The sequence below is a fragment of the Tachypleus tridentatus genome, unplaced genomic scaffold, assembly GCF_004210375.1.
Source record: "Tachypleus tridentatus isolate NWPU-2018 unplaced genomic scaffold, ASM421037v1 Hic_cluster_2, whole genome shotgun sequence".
NCBI classification, from domain to species: domain Eukaryota; kingdom Metazoa; phylum Arthropoda; class Merostomata; order Xiphosura; family Limulidae; genus Tachypleus; species Tachypleus tridentatus.
The window spans coordinates 19,425,932-19,448,689 of record NW_027467782.1 but is presented as its reverse complement, the minus strand read 5'-3'; the positions used below and the strand labels follow the sequence as shown (position 1 = coordinate 19,448,689).

At 34.1% G+C, this 22,758-nt stretch overlaps 1 long non-coding RNA gene across 3 annotated transcripts; it reads right to left on the bottom strand.

The window, feature by feature from the left end:
* Positions 1–3,123: 3,123 nt before the first annotated feature.
* LOC143243063 (uncharacterized) lies at positions 3,124–14,928 on the bottom strand. Of its 3 annotated transcripts, XR_013023833.1 has the most exons (4): positions 14,422–14,919; positions 13,586–13,684; positions 10,269–10,452; positions 3,125–3,313 (listed from the first exon to the last, which is right to left on the bottom strand). It is a non-coding gene; the product is annotated as an uncharacterized LOC143243063 (long non-coding RNA). The 3 variants fall into 3 exon arrangements; XR_013023835.1 differs by lacking the exon at positions 10,269–10,452 and having other exon boundaries at positions 3,129–3,313; positions 14,422–14,912; XR_013023834.1 differs by lacking the exon at positions 10,269–10,452 and having other exon boundaries at positions 3,124–3,313; positions 13,586–14,928.
* Between the last annotated feature and the right edge of the window lie 7,830 nt (positions 14,929–22,758).

Below are 22,758 nucleotides of genomic sequence, written 5' to 3'. Positions count from 1 at the left end.
GTAAGGAGTGGGGGAAATTTCCCGAAGAACGGCGGTACGCAGTGTCCGAAATATCCCTAGGAAGGAAGGTAACCAGTGGTGGAAATGTCCTTAGCAACGGGTATAAGCAGTGGGGAAATTTCCCCTTTAGCGGGGTGTATTCAGTGGGGAAATGCCCCTAGCAATGGAAGTAATCAATGGGAAAAATGTCTTAGCAACGTGGGATAAGCAGTGGGGGAAATATCCCTAACAACGTGGGTAAGCAATGGTGGAAGTTTCCCTAGCAAAGGGTGGTTAGCAGTGGGGGAAATGTCCCTCTTAACGGGTGCAAGCAGTGTCCGAAATGTTCCTAGCAACAGGAGTAAGCAGTGGGAAAAATGTATCTTGGAACGTGGTTAGTAGTGGGGGAAATATTCCAAGCAACGGGTGAGGGTAGAGGGGGAAATTTCTTTAGCAATTGGTGTAAGTAGTGGGGAAATGTCCCCAGCCACGCGGTGTAAGCAGTGTCGGAAATGTTTCAATTAACGGGGTAAGCAGTGTCCGAAATGCCCCTAGCAACGGAGGTAAGCAGTAGGGGAAATCTTCCTGGCAACGGGGTAGGAAGTGTGGATAATGTTCCTAGTAATGGGGTTAAGCAGAATCGGAAATGTCCCTAGCAGGTGGTAAGGAGTGTAGGAAATGCCCCCAGCAACAGGAGTAAGCACTTGGGAAATGTCCCTAGCAACCGGGTGTATTGAGTTGCGGAATGTGCCTCTCAGCGAGGGAAACAGTGAAGGAAATGTCCCTAACAACGGGGTGAAAGTAGTAGGGAAAATGTCCCTATCAATGGGGTAAGCAGAGGGGGAGAAATCCCTAGCAACGGGGGTAAGCAGTAGGGGAAATGCCCTTAGCAACAAGGGTAAGCAGTGGAGGAATTGTCCCTAGCAATGGGTGGTAAGAAGTGGGGGATATGTCCCTAGCAACAGTGGTAAGAACTGGGGGAAATGTCCCTAGTAACGGGGGAAAGAAATGGGGTAAATGACCTTCGCAACGGAGGTAAGCAGTGGGGTTTAATTTCCCTAGCAACGGGGTAAGAAGTGTGGGAAATGTTCCTAGGAACGTGGGGTAAGCAGTGTAGGAAATGCCTCTAGAAACTGAGGTAAGCAGTGGGGGAAATTTCTTTAGCAATGGTGGTAAACAGTGTAGGAAATGTCCCTAGCAACGGTGGTAAGAACTAGAGGAAATGTCCCTAGTAACGTGGAAAGAACTGGGGGAATGTCCCTAGCAATGGGAGGGAAGCAGTGTCGGACATGTCCCTAGCAACGGGGGTAAGCAGTGGGGTTAATTTTCTAGCAATGGTGTAAACAGGTTGGGAAATGTCTCTAGAAACAGGGGTGGTAAGAAGTGGGGTAAATGTCCCTAGGAACGCGGAATAATCAGAGGGGAAATGTCCTTAGCAACAAGGGTAAGCAGTGAGGGAAATTTCCCTAGCAATGGGGTAAGAAGTGTGGGAAATATTCCTAGGAAAGTGGGTAATCAGAATCGGAAATGTCCCTAGCAGGGGGGTAAGGAGTGTAGGAAATGTCTAGTAACTGGGGTAAGCTGTGCCAGAAATGCCCCCAGCAACGGGGGTAAGCACTTGGGAAATGTCCTTAGCAACAAGGGTTATCAGTGGGGAAAATGTCCCCAGCAACCGGGTGTATTCAGTGGGGGAATGTGCCTCTCAACGGGGGTAAACAGTGAAAAAAATGTCCCTAGCAACGGGGGTAAGCATTGGGGTAACTTTCCATCGCAACTGTGGTAAACAGTGGAGGAAATGTCCCTAGGAACAGGAAATAAACACAGGGGAAATGTCCCTTGCAACTGGTGGTAAGAAGTGTAGTAAATGTCCCTAGCAATGGGGTAAGCACTAGGGGAAATTTCCCTAGCAAATGGGGTAAGCAGTGCCCGAAATGTCCCTAGCAAATGGGGTAAGCCGTGCCCGAAATGTCCCTAGCAAATGGGGTAAGCAGTGGGGGAAATGTCCAATGGTTATCTAAAAAAATACAACAAATTAACATTTTCAAAGGGAGTCACTTTTTTCTGTCCATCCCCTTATATGTAATATTTATGTATGTATATGAATACATTGTTTGGAATAACATGGGAAAAGTAGTTTAAAGTCGACATTTGGTGGCCAGAGTAACATTGGCTGCATTTTAGTAGATTAGTATTTGGTAAAATAGTCACATTAAATTTAGAGAAAAAGAGAGGACGCCATTACATTTGAAAATTGTTGAGAAAATCACTAAAATATTTTTAGTGTTTAATTGATTATTCAATTCACATATAGAAGTAAGTGTATTTTAGGGACTATTTCCAAATATGGAAAGAGGGGAGTGGGGGCCACCGTGTTTGATTCACTAGATATTGAGTTTTCTCAGCAAAGAGAAAAGATAAAAGGTCTTTATTTTATATTCTAGCTTTTTAATATTGGTAATTTGAATTCCTAATTCATACAAGACTACAGACTTTGTATTTTGATATCACAAACATCTAACTTGAACCAGTGCTGTTTTCAACATACCACATAAAACACAAAAATTGAACTTTAATGTTTAATTTTTAATTAAGAAATTAAATAATATTTAATATGAAAATCTGAATTATAATGTACAGTTTGATACTAAACTTAAGGAGATAAATTCATAAAATAGTAGTTCAATAAAATTTTGAATGTTGGTCAACAAAACAATGACATGGCCTTTGACCCATGACCCATTTCAAAACAGTTAACATGAAATTCAGTTTGCACACAAGACTAGTTAATGCCTGAATCACTCTGAATTGGTAGCATTACAGACAAATTTTTAGAAAAATATTCTATAACTAAGTTTGGATTTTCTGTGTACACCATATTTGTAATGTTTACTAATAACTTACATAATTTTATGAAGATGCCCAAAGTATATTTGCAATTATTACATGCATAAAATTACACATTAACAGTTCAATCTAACTGTCCAACTCCACAAGCACAAGATTAAAAGAATTTCTTTTAACAAGGCATTTTCATTTTTTGCAAATCAGGTTTGAAAAAACAAAATCATTAACTCGTTATACAACATTTATATTTTCTAATTTACTACATAACTTACTTCTCAGAATTCTTTTTCTTCCTGTGAAAGAGGATATTTTACCACTTGAGCAAGATCTTTAAGAAGTATAATTATAACTTCACTCTCTGCAGGTGGTAAGTCAGGAGGATATTACTCTCCAACAGATTCACTAAGTAACTGTACAGTCTCCGAAAGTCTGGTTCACTGTCTTTTTTTGGTGTTTCATGATGTTCCTCAGTTTTTGCAGCTTTAAGCACCTACAGAATATAAAAGAAATACACAATATAATCGTAAGCTGTTTATCTTTAAAACACACATGGATAACATGAACTTTAACTGAAACTGTTGTAAAAGTTTTGATAAATTGAAAGAGAAATGTAATGATAATAAGATCAAAGCACCAGCCATTTTGCATTATGGCTGGTGGGAAAAAGTTATATCAAAACTATGAAAGATGAATATATTTGAATTACACATTAGTTATAAAAATCATTTAAAGATATTCATTTTAATGTAACTGTGGAAAAAATTAATTTTCGCAAAACTCAAGTTATTACAATGCAATATTTGTTGCTGTTGCTGTAACTTAACTAAAGATGAGTAAGGATTTTCTTTATGAAAACTGATTCATAATACATAAATAATTGTGGTGGGACATTACAATTTAACTAACTCTCTTGATATAGGTTTGGTAATTCTGACTAACCATATAACCAATATGAAAGTATCCATACTCTAACTTTTAATGTGATATGTGTATCTTTATGAAATTTGGCAAGCTTTTAGAAAGCAGTGCATGGTTAGTACACACACACACACACACACACACATAAACAGAATATTTACTTAAGCTTGTAGTTATGATGACAATTCATTTGTGGGGATGTTCAACAGAAGGGTTTTGAGAGTAGTATCTACTTGAAAGTTGTTTGAATTATAAAGATGTAAAATTTGAATTAAATAGACCCAACATTTGAAGTTTTTAGATTTAGAATACTCACAATGTTAAAGTAGATGGGAACAAATAAACATAAAAAGAAACTGAAAAGTATAAAACCAAAAGCTACAACACAGGAACATAATAAATTAGACTACAAGAAATATATCACCAAATGAAGCTGAAGTACAATTCAGAACAAGAAAATTTGCAGATTTGAGGAATAAAAATTAGTGCAAATAAAAGACAGGCTCTAAAGAACACACATTCATGAAATCATTTAATTTAATCAAAGGAGTAATTTTGTTAGGAGTAATGTTATGTTAAACCTGTGAAGCCAACAATGGTAGTGACATAAAATAGGTTAGAGGAAGATATATCAATAATGCAGTTGTATATTCTTGGGGGAACAACTCAGACATATGTTATAAAAGGACATACTTTAATCTTGTTATCTCATTATATAAATAATTAAATAATTTCAAAACTGTACACACCTCTTGATTTGTAAACTGGGTGATTTTAAAGTGCTACAGAAATAACTGGGGGTTGCGTACGAAAAAAACATACACTAGAGAAAATAAGAGACTTTCGACTGGATGAATGAATATAAATAAAGGTTCTTAATGGATAAAAAGAGACTGTACTTAATTATTCTACCTTTCTTGTTCCGTGCTGTATATGTAGTCAAAATTATTCAGAATTTCAGAAACCCTGTAAAAAAGTTAATAAAGGATACTAGGTAGGAAATACAAAACTCCCAAGAGAGATTCCATCTGAAGAACAATAAAAATACTAAATGATGTAAAGAACAAGATGCAGAGTCCATGAGACCTTACACAGATAGCCAAATGTTAAATATGTTATATAACCTGAAATCCAATTAAGGTGGTCAGAAACACCTTGATAAACAAGACATATGAGGTGCACAAACAAATTCAATGGAATGAATAAAGCAAGACCTGTGGAACATGAGCCATTGCAAAATATAAAAACTAATGTTGATCTCCTTGGAAATATTACATTTTTCACACCAGAAACAGACAGCCTTATTGGTGAGTTAAGAAAACTACAAAAAGAAAAAGGCATAAAACAAAAAAAGAAGAATTGAGGTCAGTCAGGCTAGGTAACATAATATAAGAAAAACAGCTGTGACTATCTCAGCCCAAATCTCTGGTAGAAAGACTAAGGTGTCTGTACAGAACCTTTCTAAAAGAAAAAATAAGAGTATGAAAAAAAATTGAAAAATGTCAAATCATCTTAATCTTGAAGTTAGTAACAAAATACAACATATCTTCAGAGGAAGAATGGAAACAAGATGCACAAGGTTCAAACAAAGACAGGCAAATTAATACCAGGCTTACATCCAATGATGACATCTTGGTACCAAAGAAAGATGTATGAAAAACACATAAAACAGCAAGAAAAAACAGTGAACACAAAGACATGAAGACTGCAACTGAAACAAAACAAACCATAATCATGAAAATGGTATATGAAACATGAAAAAAATAAAACTTCAAATTCTGTATATAACAGCTAGCCATTACAGAAGATTTATCAAAAGTAATGGAACAGGATTTCTTTGGGACAGGCAAGAAGAATGAAAATCATTAAGGAGCAAGTCAGCATGAGGCAATAAGATTTGAACAGTGGAATTAACTGATCTTATCTTACCCATTACTTGAGAATGAAGATAAAATAGGCAGGTTCAGAGAAACAAGTTTTTTTCCAAGAAAGACTCACAGTACCCACTGCTACAGAAGATGGACTTAGAACTTTAAACCAGTAAAGTATCAAAAATGTGCAATGTTGCCCCTAAGGCACGGAACATAGGATGACCTAAATACCTGTTTAGACTAGCATGATGTGATAACAGCCAAAACAATAGCAAACAAAGGCAATGAGATCAAGTTCAACTATACTTTTTTGAAATATATCACAACAAAGTTTTTGTGAATACTATAACATCTCACTCAGTTCAATTAAAAAAAACATGAAATCCTGATATTCAATTGAAACAGAATAAATCTTTGGAAGAGTGATTTTAAAATGAGATATCAAAAAAGATTGCTGATCCTAAAGCTAACAGTTTTTTTTTACTACAAAGAGCTATTACCTCATGTGTACTATCATGCATGTTCCTGCAAATGCCAGAAGCCTTGAACAAAGTTCCCATCCCCTTACGTGCATCAACATATACTGCACCAGTCTTTAATGTAATCATCATAAGACCATAGCTCTCCGTGCAAGTAATCATGGGAGGCAGCACTCAGTGAGAAACCACATCCATTTCAAGCAGAGAATGTTTTTTGTGCAGCTGAAGTTATAGGGGAAAAGATTGTGAATAAGAATCTTTTGGTGAGTGCATATGTCACAAGCTGATGAGATGGCAGATTATTCAAGCATGTATAATCTCACAGAAAGATAGCTGGACATAAGTGTTTAGAGTTGCTAGACCTATATGTCAGGTCATTCCATATTAGAGGAATACCTACATGAGATATTACAAAAAATTAAACAGAAAAAGCATACAGACCCACGTTCTAAAGTAAACCCATGACTTATCCATCTTGTTATAATCAACTTACTTCATAAAACAGCAGATACCTGAAGTACAATATCAGGTAACACCCCAATCCTACTTTCCAAGCAAAGGATGTGTCCACTTAGTATTGGAATATTGGTATTCCATTTAATGAGGAACTCTATGTTGACTTCCCCAACTCCACTAGAAGAATTTGAGGGAAATGGAACTTGCATGGGGGGAAAACACAGGAGGGATACATGAATCATTGTTAACAGGCACATACATCTGCAATTAGATGTCACACTGAGAGACAGTACCACGGATTACCATGACTAAAGACAGCAGACACACACCTAGTGCTGTCCTTCATATTTTTGTCAAATGTTGAATAGCCTGGAATATATATTTATAATATATATGTGTGTGCGTGCGTGCACCCATAGAAATCAATGAATGATATGCACAAAGCCTCAACAGAAGAGCTTAATACTTTTAGTACTTCTCTCCACTTTCTGTGAATTTTCAGCAAATATTTCTTTTGAGCAAACACTGGACACTTAGTGTGTTCTATGATCTTAATAATACATAATGTTTGAATGAGGTCATTATGAAAAAAACAATGCAGAAACGTAAACAATTCAAATTAGAGCCACGATGATGAGTGAATATAGGCAATTGGAATGAGACAATGAATAAAGGAGAGGATGGAACCAACACAGAAGGGAGGAACTGAAAACTAAATATTTCACCCACAGAAGATAAACCAAATGAAGCAAAATCATGATGTGGAGGAAATGTCTGAAAACCAGGATTGGTCATCCATCACAAGGAATAGTATCTGTAGAGTGAGAAACTGCCCATCAGAAACAGGAAAAACCAAAACTGAATCAAATAAGATAGGATGATGTTTGGCCAACAATTTTCCAACTTTGTGGGAATAATAAAAGGATGAAAGTACAACCTCATGGTGGGGATGAGGAATTGTCTCAAGGATTTTTTACACAGGTGAGAGGGAGAGTAAAAGTTTAGCAAAACCTCTGAGAAAGTCCTGAGGAACTGAACAGGCATAGAAAAGGCGATTCATCAGAAAAAGAGTTGGAGAACAAAGCTCCTACAAAACTGGAGCCAAGGGGTTGCTTCAGAAACAACTCATCTCAAGGACCTGAAATGGCTAACCCTCAAAGAAGACAAACCATACAGTAACAAAAGAACAAAGAACAGTAGATGAAGGGACCAACAAGGCCATATGTAATGAAAAAAACCTGTTGTAGTCCTCTGGTCCAAAAGGTAATTTACTAAAGGTAGAACAGATGAAGAGCAGCATCAATACAAACTGCATCATTTAAAAATACCCCAAAAAAAGCACTAAAAAGGAAAGAAAAGTAATATAATGCTTTACGAGTGTAAAAAAGGCAATAGTACAGCAGAAACTACAAGAAACATGCAAGATGCTTATGGTGGAGTCTCAATGAAATAAAATGTTGAAGATGGTTTCAAAAGTTCAGTTTGTCCTGTTGAGTTTAATGATAACTCGCTGCAGGCTGCACTTGATAAAGACTGTGCTGTAATAGTTGAAGAACTAGCACGGAAGTTTAATTCAACCCATTCAACAGTTTACTATCATCTGCAACAGCTTGGAAAGATGTCAAAGCTTAAAAAATGGGTCCCCCATGATTTGACAAAAGCCAACCTTAGAACAAGAGTGGACATTTGCACTTATCTGCAATCTCATGAATGTAACTCACCTTTTTGGAAAGGTTAGTGCCTGGAGATGAAAAATGATTATTTTATAAGAATGTTAAGCACTGAAGAAAATGGGCCTACACCATAGGAAAGTCTTGTTAAGCATTTGGTGGGATCCATCCACTTTGAGTTGCTGCCACTCAATGTAATGATTACATCAGACTTCTGTTGTCAACAGTTATAGCACTTGAATGTTACACTGAATATTGCTGTAATCAGTCGTAAAGGTGTTGTGTTATACCAGGATAATACATGGCCCCATACAACAAGGATCACATCTGCAAAGATTGAAGAGCTAGACTGAAAAAAAACTTCCACATCCTACTTATTCTCCAGACCTTGTCCCATCCGATTATCATGTATTCCAAAGTTTGCAGAACTATCTTGATGGAAAAGAGCTTGAAACACACAATGCTCTGTACAGTAAACAATATAATACATCACTTTTTTGGCTTTCCATTGATTATAATAATTCGGTATAAAATATCAGCAGGAGAGAGCTACTGGAAATTTGTAAAAGAGAGAATGCAGTAGGTGTGCATGGGAACTATGTCTGGTTTTGTATCTTATGGCTCCATATGCAAATAAGATTAAAGGCTATAAAAAATAGACTTTACCTTAGTAATATCTGGATTATAATGAGAAATATATGTGCAACTTTGTACTTCTCAAGAGTTGTAGCAAATAATTAAAAAAGAGGGAATACTTGGAGAATAATGTCAATTTTCATACCAGGGAAAATTAAGGCTTTTGTAAATATTTTGTTATATAAACAAGAACTTAATATTTACAAGATATTAAAATTTGATTCACTGACTATGTTTTCATGCCAAGATTATTTGTATATAATGTTAATAAAGTTAAATTGTGAATGTAAGTCTAAAGGTCATGTACTTTTACCTACCTGAAGGAAGAGGGTTAAAAGAAAAATTTAAGATAATTTAAATAAAAGTTCTAACCGATCAATTAAACATTTTTTGTTGTTTCTGAAAATCAAAAATATCATGTAAAACACGAATCATAAAAAACGAGTTAGTGTTCAAGAGTCAGAGCTCATGAGGATTACTGTGCATCTTGCCTTCCTATTAGTGGACGGCTATAGTCTAATGGTAATTAAATCACATACCAGCATACTACTCACTGACACACAGTGAAGTGAGAGCTTTATTCTAGACTTATAGCATGTGTAGGAATTTACACAACAGTGTGAAAAAGGGTAAGAGTTCTTTGTTATGCAGAAAGACAAATTTATGAAGATAACGCCAACTCCATAAGTATATAAACACTTTTCTGGACACTGGTATTGTTGAAAAGATTCAGAACCCAAAGGAGATAGAGGAAAAGAGGTTATCTACAAAGTTACAGAATGTCTATACAAAAGACACAGATTAACAAAAGACTGAAAACATAAAAGATGAAACTTAGAATCATAAACAAACTCTTCCAGCTAAGTGTTGGTGAAATTCAGTGTAAACCACATACTGAGCAAAAACCTGCTAATCAACCCCATAATTAAGGCAATCAATGCTATGTGGAAGATTAGTTAACAGTTTGTGTGTGTGAAGACAGAGAGGTAAAGACAGACCATAAAGAGAGAGCTAAAAGCTATAAATCATTCCAAAACAACAAAATGAAAGATGAATGAATCAAGGACAGGTAAATTTTAAAACTCCCATCATGGAACCAAAACTTTGACAAAGGAACTATCATGAGATTCTTACAAGTTCTATCATTGAAAGAAAAATTCAGATAACAAGTGAGATAAGAAAGATATAAAACAGTCTTCAATCTCCAGAAATTTCTCCGCCAAAGATGTTCAGAAATTTTTGTCACATTTGTTAAGAATTTGAATTGAAACTCATAAAGGCTTTCAGGTCTATGTGATTGAACTTACAACTTTTAACTTGCTTCTGGTGAAACATGATTTCTAAAATATAATCACTTTAAATGCAAGATTTTCTTTGTAACCATACTGTATTGCTTCAATACTCAAGGAACTTACTTCTGCTATGATCTTGGAGTAATCATCGTTACGGAAGAAAATATGAACATTCTTTTTCACAATATCTCCCCAGGATTCTATTGGAGCTTGTTTTCCTTCAATTTGTGATTGATCATTCATTTTATTTTTTCCCTCACAGCTCGCATTTTCCATTTCTGAACATAGGATCTAATTTCCATCAATTCTGGAGTTTTGTGAAAAATAAAACTGATGAAAAGTTACACTTCCCTAACCTAATCAAGTTCACACTGTAACAGTTCTTGTAAAGTAGTTTGTTAATAAAAACAGTATTTCAAACACTAGTGTGTTAGCCAGCTTGAAGAATCATATTACTTGGAAAAGGACCTCACCAGCAATGGTTATAGTAGACGTAGTCTGGTCGAGATATTACTATACGATTTTTTTAATTTTACTCAGATGTTTTCCTTTTGTACAATGATGAAGCCACTGACCTTCTAAGTCAAACACTTTTGAAACAGACAGGTATGTTGGTTAAAATGCTGATAATATTACAAGACTGAAAACATAAGACACTAAGTCAATAAATCTGAGAAAATGATCAAGAAAAATTTACAAAATATAATCATAGCAAGCAAATACAAACTGACTCTTTTTAAACTACTCAAAGCTAACACGCCAACTTTGTACAGGCCTCCCAGTTTTGTTATTTACTAGACAGTTAATTTACTATATCAAGGTTCTATTAATTTCAGATATTGTTATGCACTGGTTACAATTAATTTACATTTCTAGAATTCAAACTGAAATACAACTACATAAGAAATGAAATATCACAGTTTTAATAAATGATAATGTGATGCAATAATAGACTATACACATAACATTTTAAACATTTGGGAAAAATTTATATGATCAAATAGCAACATTTGTACTTTTATTTAGCAAGTTATTTCCTAGTATAGAATATTCTCTTGAAAAGAAATTTTTCTTACATGTATGTGCTGGGTTTTAAAATATTCTTACATTTGAAATCAGACATAAAACGGTAACTTGAAAATAAACATTTCTATAAAATTATTTACAGTACGAGTGAAATTGGCATGTTCCAACACCAAAAATACATTTCTGATAGGTACTTACCTCTACTGAGATAATATCTTTTCCTTCTCTATGCACTGAGACTAGGCAAGTAGAGGTGCACAGAAAGAAGGGAGGATGGAAGCACAGAGAATATCTATTAGAAATATATTTTCAGTGTTGGAAAATGTTAACTGATTATATAATATCTTACCCTTACTCATATAATAACAATAAACAATGAAAAGGTGGAAGGAGAGGTGCAAAAGTTATCTAAACAAGCATCCTCTTTGGAATGTACCCAAAGGGAACTCATGAACTGTGACACCCTCTACAATGGAAACATGTAGGGGCACACCCATGACAGACTGCATCCCTTATGTACAAGGATATTCTCTACTCAAAATAAAGATATGCTTCTCTAAGTTCAGGGAAAATTATGCACAATCCAAAACCCAAGTAATGGAAATGGACGTGCAAGATGGTGCAGTATGACTAAAGTGATAAAAAACCATACATGGGTTATCTACAGTCCAAAACCAGACAGTATCAGGTATTTCTCATCCACTCTGCATTAGACGGATCTACACCATTCACACCAACAGAACACCACTGCTCTACTTTCCACTGAGTAAAACTGGTTACACTCAGGAGGAAGTCTCTGATCCATGACCCCAGCAACTAAAAACTAGCAAATGGCAAGAACTCCCATACCCTACTAAATAATAGGGGAGTAAAAATGCACTGGGGAGGTTGGAGGAACAAAACACCTTAAGACAATGCAATAATTTAGCATGCAACCTTACTTTTAAAAGGCTTCCAGTCCTGGTTTATTAAACTAAAACCAGAAAAATGGGCAGTTATTCCAACACTAGTTTGCTCATGACAGTCCATGAGCAGGTATGGTTTGAACTGGGTTTTGTTTAACAAATAAGATACCATGAGAACAACCTCTAGTGGTCTTTTGGAACATCCCATCTCAACAGTGAGCATTACAGACTTGATTGGCTGCAGGATGCAAATTTATATTTTAGTATACCTTGTTGGGCATCCACATGCCACTGAGTAGGTTACTGAGGTGTAGAATAGAGCACCTATAAAGGTAAGAGAAAAAAGATAAATGATTTGAGGGTTGCAAGTCTTTTAGACTTACCCTGTCCCATCAGGATATATCAATTTAAACAGATTTATCACACACTCCACTTTAAACTCTGAAATTCAAGGAGTAGATGTATTATTTGAGAGTTGGAAAATACTTACACCTGGCAGGGGGGTAGGTTAAATCATGAAGTTGTGACATGTCAGGTAAAGCATAACTGCTCCTTGGCATAACTGAGAAGTAAACTTTCCAGCATGAGTTACAAAATCTGTGAATGGAGTGAATTAAATATTTGCTCCCAGATCTTTCAGCCATCAAGTAAAGTACAGCAAAAGCAACCAGGAAAATACCCAAAACATTTGTCTGATATATGTTTCCATTTCACTACAAGTAAGATATGTAACAGCCTCAACTGAGAATGACTCCTCCCACTCTGATTATTGTACAACACCAGATATGGGATGGGAGAGACCTGATTTGGCTCTATGCCAAATATAATAATCCTAGAATTCACAAGTTAGCTTGTCAATAGGAAAAAAAATTATGAAAATAAACTAGAAAACACGTAACATTCAAAGTATCTCTGAATGATCATAATACTAGGAAACCCAACAGCAGCTCTTTGTAGAGAAAAGTTATAACATTATCTTAACAAGACAGATACAGTACAAAGACAGAAGACACACTGACAAAGTTGGAAAGTGTCACAAGATCGATATTGCTAAAAGCAATTGAGTGGAATACAAAGGACTAGAGCAAGTGATAAAAAATCAGACCAATGTTTAGACAAGCAAAGAAACCCTAGCAGTCATGGAACAGTTGCAAGTCGCAGAGGAGGTAAGTTTTGTAATATTTTTTGAACATTCTTCCATGTTTCAATAGAAAGATAGTCATTAAAACACCACATACTATTATTTCAATTTAAATGTTTAAAGCATTACACAAGTATAAACACAATGTTATAATATGTATTATTTCATTGACTTCAGTACTACTCTCATGAAAAAGGTGTGTTCATTTGTATAAGGTCTAATTTGAACCATTTGCATTTGGCATGTTTATGAGGATACATGCGTAAATTACAGAGAAACCTACATTTTCATAAAAGCAATTTTTTAATATTTTGAGACAAACATTTTAAATACAGCTTTGCTTTACAACATAATGCACACAAACTTACTTAATCTCTGTTTAATTCCCAGTTTTTACAACTTTCTCAAACATCACCAAATTTCCAAGACCATACCTTCTTAATCCCTTAAGGAAGACTTTCTTTTCACTATAAGAAAATTAAAATTTCAAAATTATTTTGAGAAAAATCTAACTGTCAATTGAGATGAAACCACTAATATCTGTGCTTTTTCTAAAAATATTAAAAACAGAAACTCATTCTTCTCTAATAAACTGAACTAAAAGAATAAACTTGGAAAATATTAAAAACATATATTAACAGCAAAAAGTATGAAATGTATATATACAAAATGTAAAAAACTTCAACATTAAAAGTAATAAAGTTTTATTTTAAGCTTATTATATGCAAACAGTCCTTGAAAATATTGCTTTACAGATTTTACCTTTTGGAATAATTTGGCTGATACCGTTGCAAGTACTATTAACTTGTTGCAAAATCTGGTTATATAAATACAAAAGAGAAAAGTGATGCTTTAGATTTTAATTTAATGCTTTATATGCTTGAGTGGACTTTATTACCATGTTTGTTTGTCTTCTTATGTTCTTGTAAAATAATATAATGAATACTGCAAATATTTTATATGTAAAATATAAATAATAACTAAGCTCATTACAAATATGCTGAAAATTAAAAGTTTCCTACACTGAAAATGCATTTTTAATGGATACTTATCTCTTTCACATAATAGCTTTTCTCAACTTGCATTGAGCTCTATGTGCACAGTTTTTGTTCTCCACTAGCCTTGATGTTTCCACCTATCTTTACATGTGATAGAGCTTTACCGTAACATGCAAAAACCCACCACCAACAGGATTATCACAAACCTTCTTTGTACAGATGACTCTCTATTCTTTAGTCGCTCTGATCTGGCTATCCAAGGAGTGTTAAAGTAAAATTTTAGGCTCATCTCATTTGTCAGCCGGACACGTATTTTTGGTATTTGATTCACTTGTCATGTGCGTATGAACTACTGAGAAAGACATAGCTCGTTTCCAATGTTGAGTAAAAATCATTTGCAAAAATGACTGATTTGACAACATTCACAATGACCAAGTTCAGCTTATGGGCAAGTCAATGTACATATAAAGCCTATAGCATGATCTCTTTTATTCTTTACTAAACACAACTACACTTGTCACTCATTGCACTGACATCAACATGCACTGAGTTGTCAAATTTCGTATATCAATTACACTTTATACTAGCTCCGCCTGGACATGTGCATTTGAACTTTCTGCTGTCATGAAACCAGTAAATCCTTAATGGATTACTCATTCGAAGAAATATCTTATAACAACTAAAAATTGCTCCCTTCTAGACAAATCTTTGAATTCATCTACCAAAATGGAGAATAGGTTTGCATTTGCTACTTTTTTCCTTGTTTCATCTAAAATGATATCTGATATAATTTCAAGTAACGCATTTTGTAATGTGTGATGATTATACTTCGCATTAGCTTGTTCTTCTGCCAGCTTGGATCGCAGCATTTCTGAATATTTTTTTGCAATAGATCCAATACTGTTATGAGATTGACTTCATTAACCTCATAATTTGTCTCTCAATGTCTCCTTTGTGCAGTGTTTCGGACCACTGTTAGTCTGACCGTATCCGCTACAGTTTTGATGTATTAACGAATTGTACTCATCGTTTCTTTATGCTGTTTATGTATTAGATGTGATACTGTATTTTTTCGCCGTTTTACTTTTTGTATGCAGCATATCTGCCTTTACAGTCAACGTGTCACTCTGATTTATTGTGGTTAAGTTTTAAGTTATTCTTATATGAATCACCTGTACACTTTTCCAGCTCTTAAAGCTGTCTTATACGAAGGCACTCTCTTCACTTGTTTGTCGAAAATGTGTCGTTATCAGATCTCTAAAATTGAGATGGAAAAACAGCTGACAGTCTAACACTGCATTTTGGTTGGATGTATACTTCATCTGATCTAAGTGGCTGTTCATAGTTCAAATATATTAAAGGAGCATCATTGAAGCATATGAGAAAATTAACTAGATTTTAATGTTTGCAGACCATTAAATTTTTAATAATATTTATTACGACATACACATCAAGAGAAATATAACTGAAGTAGTTTGACAAAACAGAACACCTGTTTTGCGTGTGAATAAAGGTCGGTCAGACTCTGCACATACATATTTCCATATACATTAATTTCTCATGTAAAGTCCTGTCAAAATATTTCAATATCAAATCCTTGTCGTCTCGCACATTAGACAAGTATACTCTACAAATTGAGCTGAAGGTTTAATCAGCTAACATTTACTTATAAGGTTTTTTTTTATATATCTTGAACTACCTTTTCTTTTCTACCAAAATCACTGGTCGTCATTAACAGTTGAATCCAACATTAACTTTCTCTAGAACTTTAATAACTTCAGTTTGACAAAGCTGTGTATTGAGAATTTCGACTGGTTTGTTGAGATTCATCACTGCTGGGACAGCAGTAAGTCTACAGATTTACAACGTTAAAAAAGAAGGGTTCGATTCCCTCGATGGACAGAGCAGATAGCTTTGCTATATGAAAAACACAAACACACTGCCAAGATTTTATTACAAGACAAAGAGATCGAACGATTAACGTGAGACATCAGACAAACATATCACTACTAAATTTGGCTTTATAGCTGAGAAAGATTTGTAATAAATTTTCAACTAACAAAATATACCGACGATGTAATAATCGGTTGGTTTCAACATAGCATTCTGGAGACATTTTACTGTATACCATCTCTTGTAAGCCCAGAATGCCACCAACTTTCACTTATGATTTTTTAATTAAATGATTATTTGAACTGCTGATCAGCAAGATTGTTTATTTTTTGAATTTTGCCCAAAGCTACTTGGACTACTATTTTTCCATAGAATAGTAGGATTAACCGTCATATTATAACGTCCCCACGGCTAAAAAAAAACGAACATGTTTGGCGTGACGCGGTTTCGAACCCGCGACCCTCAGATTAACTTTTAAGAAGGATTGTGAATATTGTTGTAAGCGTTGTGCCGTTGGATTCTTAGAAGAACAAGGACCACAAAACGACGCCAGGTACAACTCTGTAACCTACACCTAGATCCTCGTCATGTATGGGTGGATGGTGATGACAAGCTGCCTTTTCTGTAGTCTTACACTGCTAAATTAGGGACGACTAGTGCAGATAGTTCTAGTGTAGTTTTGCGCGAAATTCAAAACAAAACCTCTAGGCTCGGTATGGCCAGCTGGTTAAGCCAGTCGACTCGTAATCTGAGGGTTGTGGGTTCAAATTCCCGTCACACAAAACGTGCTCACCTTTTCAGTCATGGGGCGTTCTAAAGTGACGGTCAATCTCACTATTCGTTGGTAAAATAGTAGCCCAAGCGTTGGCAGTGGATGAGGTTAACTAGCTGCCTTCCCTTTGTCTTACATTGCTAAATTAGGGACAGCTAGCGCAGATAGCCCTCTTGTAGCTTTGCGCGAAATTCAAAAAACAAAACAAACAAAAAACCTCTTAAAAGTATGCGAGACCAAACGTGGCACACGTGCTCAGGTACATCGCGAGAAACATTGTTGAATCTCCATACTTTCTTCTGCCCCTTTTTTTTTTGACAAATCTAGAGTCTAATACAAATGTTAAAAATTCACAATTTTCTTCAATATGAACGTAATCTTATCGACTAACTGTGTTGTCTGGAACACGTATAAGCACTTCTATTGCTCACTCTTCTACAGAACGGTACATTCGACACTCCGACTCACCCACGCGACAACCGTATAGACCTGATAGCATTGCTACCGCCCGTGGATTGGAGGACTTTCGGAAAGGGCTTCTTGCCCTTCGAACTTTATTGTAAGCATCATGAACGTGGTAAATGCCAGAATGGCAACATTCTGAATTAATCTGGATAATTCTCGTTTTAAAAATATTCCTTTATTGTTTTATTTTCAGCAATCACAGTTTTTGATCAGCGTATCTTTAACCATGTCGAACAACGTGACACCATTTAACTTTATCGGGAAACTTTGATTATACAAGCATGTACTCACATTCGTGCGTTCGCCATTGAGAAAATGAAAACTATAGCCTTGCCAGATATCTCGTGCGTCCAAGCACACGAATTTCTTCGCCTTTGCTGAAAAATGGTTGAAGAATTTGTAAACGTGGTGACAAATTACGTGTTTCAATTGCTAAGATATTGAAAAGCAAATGAGCGAAATTCCTCAAATAATAGCGACTGTCGACAATACCAGAAATATTTTCCGTAGCAATTACTCAGTTCTCAGTGTAGATGATAATTTACGTATTACCGAAACTTAATCGTTGATGCACGAAATTTTAAAACTGCAGAATTAGAAAGTTCAAAATGAATTCATGAAATGTCCATTAAGATTTAGTAAAGAAATGAACATAGCTATAAACATTTTTCGAAATCAAGTTTAGTGGCGGGGTACATGGAAGTAGGCACCTCCGAGGTTCAATCTTTCCTTGCAAAAATGTATTAAGATTAGGAAGGCAGGAGAATGCATAATATTTAATAAATAACTCCCAGGGCTCTAAGGCGAGCTCTGGATCCAAGCAGTAACAGGTGCGCTTCAGGCGCACATTTCGTCGCTTCGTTAGGTTAAATAAATCTTGCCCCTCCCCATTATTAAATTGCCTCTTATTTCACTGAAGTCTAAAGTTTTAAAACTAGTAACTGGATTGTGCATTATTTATTTGTGATCGATTTCTTCTCCCAAACGTTTCAAAAAAATAAAAATATGTAGTACTTCTACATCTAAAGTGCTTTGAATTTTATTTTTGGTTTCTTTTATTTTAAATAAACAGACGAACTATCATTTAAACATCAAGGTGATGTAAAACAATAAACAGAACTATTTTCAATCCTGTACAATATCCAAAAGGGTATTCACCAATAAAATTAGTCACTGTAAATATATTATTCTGACTCTGGCCTAATAGTTAGCATATGAGGCTGTAAATACGAAGATTTATGGCTCCCATCGGTTGCGGACAGCGAAGAATATACCAAAAGTGGACGGTTATTGTTGTTGACTATCAGGTTAAAATTAACCCTTAGTGTAGATTTGCGAAAACAAAAAACTCTATAAACTATCTCAATTCGTATGTTTGATAAGTTTACAGTTACGAACGTACTTGAAAAGGGGGCAGGTGGTTATGCACTCAACTTGAAATCTGAAAGTTTTCACCTAAAGTCATATCTTGTTAAAAGTTATTAGCAGGATTGCCTGTTGGGAAATCTGAATTGAAAAATACCATAGTATTTTCTTGTTATTAATAAAAAGGAGGGTTAATACTCTCTGAACAACTCTAATGACAGTGGGTTCTTGAATGTTAGGTGCATTTCTATATGGTCCAGAATGCTAGAGTCTGGACAATTTTTATAAAAACCCTTACCATTGTCACTATGTAATTGTTTTTGAAAGTTTACTAGTAATGAAGGATTTTTTTTGTTTTTTTAAATCAAACAGGTTTATTTATGCTCATCTGATGGGTTGTATAGAACGATACTGTATTTTCAACCTTACATTGCATTAAATAATTTTAATTGGTGTTAGTGAAAATATGAAAATTCATAGTCTACATTTTATGAATGGAACAGCTTAAAAGAGAAAGTTACCTCTATTAAATTGTTTGTACAAAACTGTAGATAACTATAGGAGAGAATACCTAGATTTAGACTATAGCTTCATTGGACTGTTTACAGTAGTAGTGTATTAGTTTTAATTCATTATGTTCCTTTGCTTCTAATGAATGAAAATTTTTCCTATTGATGTTGGTTACACTTCAAATTGTACTTAAAAGTAATAACAACAAAGTGGGATGTGATTGTGAAACTAGTACATTTCAGATTTTAAGTTTGAGATACAGTGTTGTAGAACTTGTATTTTGATACAGTAGCAAGAGTACTAGTCTTACTGCTGCTAATAAATTGTTTAGAAGTTTGTTAAATGATCTTTGTTCTTTACTTATAGAAGAATACCACTTTTGTGAAAACTTTCCTAGAAAAATTTGACTCCCAAATTTGTGATTATGCTTCTCCAAAATCTTACATTTTATAAGCTGTACCATATATGTAGAATATTGTTTTAGTGTAGTGGTGTTTATCCCATGGAAGTTCAATCTAATACAGTTTTAACTGACATACCAAACTTGTACGTTTCTGAAAATATTTTGCAGGATTATTTAAAATCACAATTAAATGATTATGTAACAATAACATTTGTAATTTATTTGTGTATTCCACTTACTCTCTGGCTTTGCATGTAAAGTTAAGTCCTACATCCTGAGAAAGTAAGTTGTAAACTGACATTTGTTGAAAATGTGGTTAGTAAACCAACTACTACTGTTATTAATACTATACAAAAGAAAGTTCAGAGGTATTCAAAGTAATTATAGAAACATTTTAGGTAGAAAATAAGATTTAAATGTGTTAATTAAAATTTACTCTTACCTGTGGTTAAGAAGCTTGTAAAACACACTTTAGTGACTTATCATTAAAAGTATTTATAACTGACAAAAGAATAACAGAAAGTGACTGGTATCTGCAGTTAACTCAAGCATTAGTTACATCATATAATACAGATTTTCTACCTAGAGTAATTTGCCAAAGCAGTCAGTGCTATTTTAACTCTTAGTGTATTATTTCACACGTAAAATGTCAAATTTTGAAACTACCTGCAAGTGTTAGTGTGTGAAAACAAACATCTAAATACAACTATGGGTGATGTTATATGACTAGCTTCAGTAAGAAAATTACAATGCAAATTCATCTGTTCAACATGTTAGATGCTCACATACATTTGCAACACAAACTTGTATGTATTTTATTAGATATTGTTCCAGTCATTCTGAATAGTTTATTTCAGTGTTCTTGACTAGTCTGAAAGTGAATAGTTACTTTAATCAAGTTAAAATGGCTTTTTGGAATCACTATCAAAGTGGAATAAAACAGTTTACCAACAGGACAACCTGCATTTGTTTTCTATCTCTATGTTTGAAACAATGCCCCCAGTGAAGTATAAAGTGCTGTTTATTATTTCAAAATAAAAGAATAATTTTTTATACTCCAAGACAGATTCAAGTTACATTACTTGCCTAGCAGATAACTTCAATGATTTGTAGAATAAATACTTAACAAAATTTAGTTAAAAACTTATAAATGGATGAAATTTAAGATTGAGCAATGTATCTAAAGTTAAGGCAAAACAAAATTAAAATCAGCATTGCATCATTATTTCAATGAGTTACAAGAATATGAGATTAAAAAGTTAACATTTCTTTTAGCCAGTCACTGGCATAATTCACCAAACAGCAAAAGTATACACCAACTAATCTAAAACTAATATTTCTTAATATTGAAAAAAAAGGTAAACATGTAGAGTAAATAGTAAACAAATAATGCTACCTGTAAAAAACAAACTAAAAATGTCACAAGCTACCAAAAAATAAGTAAATTATTAAATAAGAGACCAAAGTTATTACTATTAACAATTCAGTGCATGTATTATATAAATAGTTGCATGTGTAAGAGGAGCCTTATCAATTTTCACTACAGACATTTTATGTGCAAGTATTGTTCTTCAACACAGAAATGACTATTTCATCATGCATTTCTTTAGTTGCTGATTAAATATTTTATATTTATCTAGACTACCAATAAGGGCTTGTGAATAAATAATACAGGGTGTTCAGAAAGTCACTGTGCACTTATATATTTATTAACAGACATGCTTCAATATAGAATACAGGAGGTAAATATGAATGACAATTATAAACAATGTTGAAAGTGACCCACCGTTGTCATCAATACAGACTTGATCCTTCTTATTTTGTTTCTAAACACCACTATCAGTTGCTGGCTTGAAATAGACTGAATCAAATATGATTATAAAACTGCACAGTGACTTTCCACACACCCTGTATATCAGTGGCAGAAAACTAATTCCATTTTGACAAAGGATGCTATCCTTTGTGTTAAAACATTGAGTTCTGGATCTATTCTTCATTTTATAGGTTTAGTAGCACCATTAATGTATATTAAGATTTATGCATACATTTTTTCTTGATCACTTATAGACAATACACTATTAGTTTAGATAATATTTGAAACCCAAATTATAAAACTCCTCAGTATTTCCAGTATTTGTACAAATACTGGAAACAACTAGTAAAAGTATCAGAGTATATCTACTAACAAGATTGAGATGCATGTTATCTAGTTTAATTTAGAATTTATTCATAGCTAAAAAAGCATCTAGGTTTTGGAAAACATCTATATTTTTGACAATTCAGTTTATTTTAATTCTAATCAGGTAACAATTTAGTGTATTGAGGTTCTCCTATAACCACTTCTCATAACATTAAACTTGTAAGTCCAAAAATTAAGTGCTATGTACTTTAAGTCTAGCATCCATTTAATTAGTTACATGTATGTTTGTATTTTTGTTGTTTGAAAAAACGTGTTAAGTTTTCTCTCCTTTCAAAAGGGAAATTATTTTAAGGAAGCTGGTGATAGAACTGGGAGATGCTCATTGTGTCAAACAACAAACAGGTTAATCAAAAGACATTTTACCACAAAATATTTATGCAATACAATAAATACATTAAATAATTAGAAAATGATATGTATTTCAAGAGATTATGTATCACAACCACTATGTTGTTTGTTTAATAACTAAACAAAAACAATGAGTAACAGTCTACCAAAAACTCAAAAAAGTTAGTAATTTCTATTAAATATCACTCATTTTATAGAAAATACATTTTATCCTACACAACTAAATCCATTATTTGAAGTACAATTTACTAGATTTTAATTAACAAGACTGAATAGAGTACTTCAAAATACACATTTTGCACAATCACAGTAGAAAGGAAATTCTTTCTATAAACAAATCTTGACATTCATTGAGGATGTTACTGCAAGAGTTGATTAATAAGATACTGTAGGTTTGGTTTATCTTGAATTTCAAAAGCATTTGCTAAGGTCACTCACAAACAACTTAAATTAATGTGGGTGTGTGGGGAAAATGTTATTAAATTAGATAGAAATTTAGCTGGAGAGTAGAAAGCAAAGAATAGTAATAAGTGGTGTTAGATCTGACTGGATCACAGTGACAAGTAGTGTACCTCAGGTGATCACTA